This window comes from Cetorhinus maximus, chromosome 8 (genome assembly GCF_964194155.1).
Source record: "Cetorhinus maximus chromosome 8, sCetMax3.hap1.1, whole genome shotgun sequence".
Lineage (NCBI taxonomy): Eukaryota > Metazoa > Chordata > Chondrichthyes > Lamniformes > Cetorhinidae > Cetorhinus > Cetorhinus maximus.
The window spans coordinates 99337339-99345903 of record NC_135886.1 but is presented as its reverse complement, the minus strand read 5'-3'; positions in this window follow the sequence as shown (position 1 = coordinate 99345903).

The window sequence follows — 8565 nt, the reverse complement described above, 5'->3', positions numbered from 1 at the left end:
GTTAATGTCTTTTACTACTTTTTAGTAACTGGGGAGAGAGTTACTCTATCATGAAGTGACATTAATTCACAGTATAATGGATTGCATTTCCCAGACTGGATGCAATCAACTCCACCCAAGAGCTGAAATTCAGCTCTCTTATGTCTGTTCCTGCAAGTCACATGTTTTTTGTACTTAGTTTATCTATTTATTGATTGCTGTGTGTTCTGAGTTTTGAGTGCAAGAAAATAAAACATGTTAGCAGGCCCAACCCACCTAGAAATCAGGATATTAGCTCACTCTCCCAAAGCAAATCTAAAGTAAAAAAATTAAACCAGAAAATGCTGGCAAAACTCAGCAGATCTAACAGCATCTATCAAGAGAGAAACAAAGTTAATGTTTTGAGTCCTTATGACTCTTCTTCAGAGCTAAAGAGAAGTAGAAATGACATGGAATTTATACTGTTTAAGGGGGGTGGAGCATGTAAAGCAGAATAGAAGGTCAGCGATAGGGGTGTCTAAGGAGAGATTGACCAAGGTGTCATGGACACAAGACAAAGGGAGCGTTAATGGTAGTGGTGAAGATTAAAGAAGGTGCTGATAATGGTATAAAGGTAAGAAAGCTGAGTGTGTTAATGGCAGAAAAAGGGTCAGCACCCTATGAAAGAACAGATTGAACAAGGGACAGATAGTCCTGTTTGGGTGGGGGGGGAGGTTTGGGGAAAGGGGGTGGTGGTTGGGAAAAAAGGATAAAACGGATAAAAAAGGAATTAAAAATATAAAAATAAGTAAATAAAAAATAAAATATAAAAATACATTTAAAAATTTTAAAAGGGGTGAAGATGGAGGAGAGAATTCATGGTCTGAAGTTGTTGAACTCAATGTTAAGTCTGGAAGGCTGTAAAGTGCCTAATCAGAAGATGAGGTGCTGTTCCTCCAGTTTGCTTTGGGCTTCACTGGAACATTGCAGCAGGCCAAGGGCAGATATGTGGGCATGAGAGCAGGATGGTATGTTGAAATGGCAAGCGACAGGAAGGTCTGGATCATGGACAGAGCGAAGGTATTCCGCAAAGCGGTCACCCAGTCTGCGTTTGGTCTCCCCAATGTAGAGGAGACTGCATTGGGAGCAGCGAATGCAGTAGACTAAATTGAAGGAGGTGCAAGTGAAGTGCTGCTTCACCTGAAAGGAGTGTTTGGGCCCTTGGATGGTGAGGTGGGGGGAGCTTAAAGGTCAGATGTTGCACCTTCTGCGATTGCATGGGAAGGTGTCGTGGGAAGGAGATGAGGTGCTGGGGTGACGGAGGAGTGGGCCAGGGTGTCACAGAGAGAACAGTCCCTATGGAATGCTGATAGGGGGCGTGAGGGGAAGATGTGTTTGGTGGTGGAATCACGCTGGAGTTGACAGAATTGGCGGAGGATGATCCTTTGAATGAGAGGCTGGTGGGTGGAAATTGAGGACCTGGGGGACCCTGTCATGGTTCTGGGAGGGAGAGGAAGATGTGAGGGCAGAGGCACAGGAGATGGGTCAGGCTCGGTTGAGGGCCTTGTCAACCACAGTGGCGGGGAGCCTCGGTTAAGGTATCGTTTTGGAAGGTGGCAGCATTGGAACAGATGCAACGGAGGCTAAGGAACTGAGTGAAAGGGGTGGAGTCCTTATAGGAAGCAGGGCGTGAGGAGCTTTGAGAATTGGTGGGCTTGTAATGAATATTGGTGGACAGTCTATCACCAGAAATGGAGACAGAGAGGTCAAGGACAGGAAGGAAAGTGTCGGAGATGGACCATGTGAAGGTGATAGAGGGGTGGAAATTGGAAGCAAAATCAATAAATTTTTCCAAGTCCAGACGAGAACATGAAGCGGCACCAATACAGTCACTGATGTATCGAACAAAGAGTTGTGAGATGGGGCCTGAGTAGGACAGGAACAAGGGATGTTCCGCATACCCCATAAAGACACAGGCATAACTGGGGCCCATGTGGGTACCCATAGCCACATCTTTTATTTAGAGGAAGTGAGGCAAGTTTAAAGAGAAATTGTTCAGTGAGAGAAAAGTTCAGCCAGGTGGAGGAGAGTGGTGGTGGATGGGGTTTGTTCGGGCCTCTGTTCAAGGAAGAAGCTGAGAGCCCTCAGACCAACCCAGTGGGCGATGGAAGTGTAGAGGGATTGGAAATCCATGGTGAAGAGGAGGCGGTTAGGGCCAGGGAACTGGAAATTGTTGGTATTACATAGGGCATCAGACGAATCGCGGATGTAAGTGGGAAGAGACTGGACAAGGGGAGAGAGAACGGAGTCTAGTAGGAAGAAATGAGTTCCATGGGGCAGGAACAGGCTGAAACGATGGGTCTACCGGGGCAGTCCTGTTTGCGGATTTTGGGTAGGAGGTAGAAGCGGGATGTCCAGGGTTGGGAGAATACGAGGTTGAAAGCTGTGGAGGGAAGATCTCCAGAGGAGATGAGGTCATTGACACTCCTAGAAACAATGGCTTGATGTTCGGTGGTGGGGTCATGGTCTGGAGGGAGTAGGAAGAAGTGTCCGAGAGCTGGCGCTCAGCCTCTGCGAGGTAGAGGTCAGTACGCCAAACAACAACCGCACCACCTTCGTCGCAGGTTTGATAACAAAGTCTAGGTTGGACCTGAGAGAACGGAATGAGGTAAGTTCAGAAAGAGACAGGTGGAAGTGGGTGAGAGGATCAGGGAAATTGAGATGGCTGATGTCACGCTGACAGTTATGAATGAAAAGATCAAGAACAGGTAAGAGGCCAGAGGGAGGAGTCCAGGTGGAGGGAGCATGCTGGAGGCTGGTGAAAGGATCCATAGAATGTGGGGAAGACACCTGCCCAAAGAAGTGAGCACGGAGGTGAAGGCGGCGGAAGAAGAGTTCAGCATCGTGCTGAGCCCGGAATTCATTGAGGTGAGGGCGTTAGGGTATGAAACTGAGTCCTTTGCTGAGTACAGAGCGTTTAGCATCAGAGAGGGGAAGGTCAGAGGGTATAGCGAATACACGGCAAGGGCTGGGATTAGAAGACGGGGTGGGATCAGAGGGGCGGGAAGGGGTGGAGGGTCCTGGATGGGCATTGGTATCAATAAGTTGTTGGAGCTTGCGTTCCTTAAACCTGAAAGCAAGAGAAAAAGTTCCTATTAAGGCATCGGATGAGACAAAGAATAAAATTAAACTTGGGACAAGTACAGCTTTGAGATAGGGTGAGTCGATGCTGCTGGAGGGAGAGGTCGAGTGTGTTCATATAGCGGTGCATGGCACTGAGTGTGGATCTCAGGATGCGATGAGAACAGCAGTCTGAGGAGCGTTGTATGTCCTGGCGATACCTGTAATCCTGGGTGGATTCGAAACATGAGGGATGGAAACATGAGGAGCTAGAATCCATGCAGGATAAGTCAGAGATGGAGACAGTTGCTGAGGAAGGAAATGTGGCTGTGAAAGTGAGTTTTGGTAAACACCTTGTCAAACACCAGGAGGGAAATGGAAAGCAATGAAGGTGGAGAGGGTGAAAGAGACAAGCGGAAACCCTGTCGGAAAGAAGAACAGTACTTCTTCAAGGTAGGCATTCCTGGAAGAGAAGTGGCAGTGAATTAAACACTGAGATAAAAGCAAAATACTGTGGATGCTGGAAATCTGAAATAAAATCAGAAAATGCTAGAAAAACTCAGCAGGCGTGACAGCATCTGTAGAGGGAGAAACAGAGCTAACGTTTCAAGTCCATATGACTCTTCTTCAGAGCTAAAGAGTAGAAAGTAAATAGATTTTACACTGTTTAAGGGAGGGGCGGAGCAGGTAAAGCAGAATAGATGGTCAGCGATGGGGGGGGTGGGGGGGGTGGGTGGCTAAGGAGAGATTGACAAAGATGTCATGGATACAAGACAAAGGAAACGTTAATGATAGTGGTGAAGACTAAAGAAGGTGCTGATGGCAGCATAAAGGTGAGAAAGCAGAATGTGTTAATGGCAGAATAAGGGTCAGCCCTTTGAAAGAACAGATTGAACAAGTGACAGATGGTCCTGTTGGGGGTGGACAGTGGAGAAAGGAGCGGTGATTGGGGAAAAAGGATTTAAAAAGGGATAGCAAATATAAAAATAAGTAAATTAAAAATAAAATATAAAAATTTAAAAAAGGACTAAAAAAAGCATGAAGATGGAGAGGAGAATTCATGATCTGAAGTTGTTGAACTCAATGTTAAGCCCTGAAGGCTGTAAAGTGTCTAATCGGAAGATGAGGTTCTGTTCCTCCAGTTTGCTTTGGGCTTCACTGGAACATCGCAGCAGGCCAAGGATGGACATGTGGGTTTGAGAACAGGATGGTGTGTTGAAATGGCAAGCAACAGGAAGGTCTGGGTCATGCTTGTGGACAGACCGAATGTGTTTTGCAAAGCAGTCACCCTTTCTGTGTTTGGTCTCTCCAATGTAGAGGAGACCACATTGGGAGTAGTGAATGCAGTAGACCAAATTGAAAGAGGTGCAAGTGAAGCACTGCTTCACCTGAAAGGAGTTTGGGCCTTTGGACAGTGAGGAGGGGGAAGGTTAAGAGCAGGTGTTGCACCTTCTGCGATTGCATGGGAAGGTGCCGTGGGAAGGGGATGAGGTGTTGGGGACGAAGGAAGAGTGGACTAGGGTGTTGCAGAGGGAACAGACCCTATGGAATGCTGACAGGGTGATGAGGGGAAGATGTGTTTGGTGGTTGCATCATGCTGGAGTTGGCAGAAATGGCGGAGGATGAATCCTTTGAAAGTAGAGGCTGGTGGGATGAAAAGTGAGGACAAGGGGGACCCTAAAGTGAAAACAGTTTATTTAGAATTGTTAACCCAGCATACTGTCAATCCAGGTTACCCCAAACCCTGCCTGCCTGTGAGCTACCCACACCAACCAGGACAGAGACAGATGTGAGAATGAATAGGTTTTGCTTTGTTAATGTAAAGCACCTGTGCATTGGGATCAATATTATCAAAGATTTCAGTTTACAAATTAACATATTATATCTAGGCTTGGGTTCCAACTGAAGGGAACAGGATCCTGTAAAGTTGCATTGAAGTTCTGACAATTGCTTCTGTCACCTCTAATTTACATGTAACCTTTCCAGAGAAATAATTACTTTTGCCGGAGAAGAATTTTTTAGTGACTAGTGGTTAGAATATAATGACAGTTTGCATTGGTTCAGATGTTTGTTTTAAAAGTTTGTTTTTGGTGTCTGGGTCACACCAGTGACAGTGTGCTTTTTCCTTGAACCATTGCAGTCCTTACAAAGAAAGGGCTTCAACATGGTGGGTTAAATAGGGAATTCTAGCCTTTCATCCAGTGATGATGAAGGGATGAGGGTCTATGTCCAAGGCAAAATGGTATGCAACTTGGAGAAGAACTTGCTGCTTTTTGTCCTAATGATAGAAGTGTGAAGTATTGTTGAAGTAAACTGGTATATTGCTGCAGTGCATTCTACAGATAGCACTATAGCCCACAGTGCGCAGGAGATGAAGAAGGTGGCTAACGAGTCCAATGGTAAGGTTGGCAATCAAGTGTATGGCTCTGCCCTGGATCATTTTGAGCTCTGTGAGTTTTGTTGCTGCTGCATCCATCAGGTGAACAGTGAGCACACCTGACTTGAGCCTGACTTTGAGGGTTCAGGATGTCATTACAGAATACCTTTGTCATGCAGCCATGAAGTTGATATGGCTCATGTAGTTGAGCTTCTGGTTAATGGTAGCTCCGAGGTTGTCAATAGCAGGAAACTCAGCAATGATGATGCCATTACAGGTTGGTGGAGATAGTTGAGCCTTTTCTTCTTCTAGATTATAATTGCCTGGCACTGACCTAGGATAAATGTTATTTGCCACTTGTAAGCCCAAGTCTGGATACTGTCCAAGTGCTGCAAGGCCAGAGTAAGTTGCTCCATTATCAGAAGAGCTGAGAATTTTAATGAACACTGTCAAATTGTCAGCAAACGGCCACACTCCTGGTCTTATGGTGGAAGAAAGGTTGAAGCTGAAGTAGGCAATGATGATTGAGTCAAGGATTTAACTTTAAGGAGCTCTTACAGCAATGCCCTAAGGTTACAATGATTAGCATCTGACAACAACATTCACCTCTCTGTATGATCCTAATCATCGCAGCTCCATAAGCTTCAGATTTGCTGGAGCTTTTTGATACCATATTCAGTTGAATGATGTTTTGATGTCGAAGGAAGCTGTTCTTAACTCTCTCTTGGCATTCAGCATCCATATCTGGATCAAGGCTGTGACAAGGTCAGGGGCCAAACTGTTCTGGTGGAACTGGAATTGAGGATTGGCCAGCAGGTTATTGATAAGTGCTATCGATAACCTCCTCCAGCACTTTGCTGATGTCTGGGAGAAGGCTCAAACAATGGTGGTCATCCAGGTTAGAACTGTCCTGGTTTTTGTGAGTAGAGAAGAGATGGGAAATTTTCCATGTTATCAGGTAGCACTTAGCACAGTGGTGGTGCCATACTTCAGGATGAAGGATGTTCTCATTGCATAAGCAAAACTTTGTCTTCTGAAGGATTGTGCGATGATCCCTTGAACAAATACTGATATAAATAGTAGTGAACAGTATTATTCAAAGTTTATATTGGTCCAATTGAGGAGTTAGTAGCTGTTTAGTTATCAGGATCAATCACAGTTTCATGAGTCCAGTTACATAATTTGATTGGATTAAAAGCCCAACAGATCTATGCTGATGTTTATGCTCCACACAAGTCTGTTCCTACCTTACTTCATCTAATCCTACCAGCATATCCTCCTATTCCTTTTTCCCTCATGTTATTATCCAGCTTTCCTTTGAATCTATGTTATTCATGTCAACTATACATTGTAATAGCTCATTCCACATTCTTAACACTCTTTGGGTAAAGAAGTTTCATCTGAATCAAAAAATCGATAGATTTTTCACATGCTGATATGTAATATAAGGAAATCAGTTGCTACATGTAACACTAAATGAATCATGCTGGGGCTATCCCAGCTCTGAACAGCTTCTTTATAAAGGCTGAGATCAACTTTTCCTATCCTCTCTTAAAGATGCAGCCTTGAAAGTGACTCCACTGACTACACTCAGCTCTTCATTAAGTGGCATAGTGGTAATATCAGTAGACTATTAATCCAGAGGCCCATGCTAATGCTTTCAGGACATAGATTCAAATCCCATTGCAGCTGGTGCAATTTAAATTCAATTAACAAATCTGGAATATAAAGCTAGTAACGGTGACCATGAAACTATCATCGATTATCATAAAAACATATCTGGTGCACTAATTTCCTTTAGGAGAAGGAAATCTGCCATTTACCCACTCTGGCCTACATGTGACTCCAGACCCACAGCAATGTGGTTGAATCTTAACTGCCCACTGAAATGGCCTAGCAAGCCACTCAAGGATAATTAGGGATGGACAACAAATGTTGGTTTGCCAGTGATGTTTACATCACATGAAAGAATACAAAAAAATTACACAAGCACACTTTTCCCATTATCCCCTGACAGAATGAAGGAGCCTCTTGTTGGATGTATTAGTGACTTCTTATATTTATGATATCTACATTTGTAGAGTCCACAAGTAGAAGCATTTTATCTCTGTCCACTTTGTCAAACCCTTTCATAATTTTAAAGCCCTCTATCAGGTTATTTCTCAGACTTCACTTTTTTTTGGAAAAAGGAGTTCCAGACAGTTCTGACTTTCCTGTTAATTATGTCCTCTCAATTGTATTATGACCTTTGTGAATGTTTTTGTACCTTCTCCACTGCCTCTAAATTCTTTTAATAACATGGAGACAAGATCCGCAAACAATACTTCAATTGTGGAAAAATGAAAGTTCTATACAAGTTTAACATAGCTTCTGTGCTTTTCAATTCTGTCCATCTAGAAATTAACCTCAGTGCTTGGTTTGCTCTTTTAGAGCCTAAGCACCCTGCATCATTACTTGTAGTGATTTGTGTATCTATACCTCCTAATACCTTTGTTCTACTATCACATTTAAATGCTTATTATCCAAACAGTATGTAATGTCCTGTTCTTCCTTTCAAAATTCACCACCTCATACTTATCTATATTGAAATACATAACCAAACAGGATGCATATTTGCAAGTCGATTAACATTTTCTTGTTTTCCATCGCAGTTAAGAAACCATGGCTGTGCAGGAGAATGAGTTAATCACAGTTTGCATTGGTTTAGTTGAGGGGTGTACATCTGTGCAGGGAAAGGGTGAATGACAGTTTGTATTAGTTTTGTTGAGAGGGTGTCGTTGGGAAGAGAAAGGGTTAATAACAGCTTCAATTGGTTTAGCTGAGGAGTGTAGTTGGGCAGAGAAAGACTTAATTAATGTGGGTATTAGTTTAGTTGTGGGGAGATGGTGGGTAGTGGTAATATCACTGGTGGAATGTGAATTCAATTAACAAATTAGGAATTGAAAACTGGACTCAGTGGTGGCAACAATTTGCATTGGTTTAGTTCAGGGTGTAGTTGGGCAGGTAAAGAGTTAATGACAGTTTGCATTGGTTTAGCTCAAGGTGTAGTTGGACAGGTAAAGGTTAATGACAGTTTGCATTGGTGTAATTCAGGGTGTAGTTGGACATGT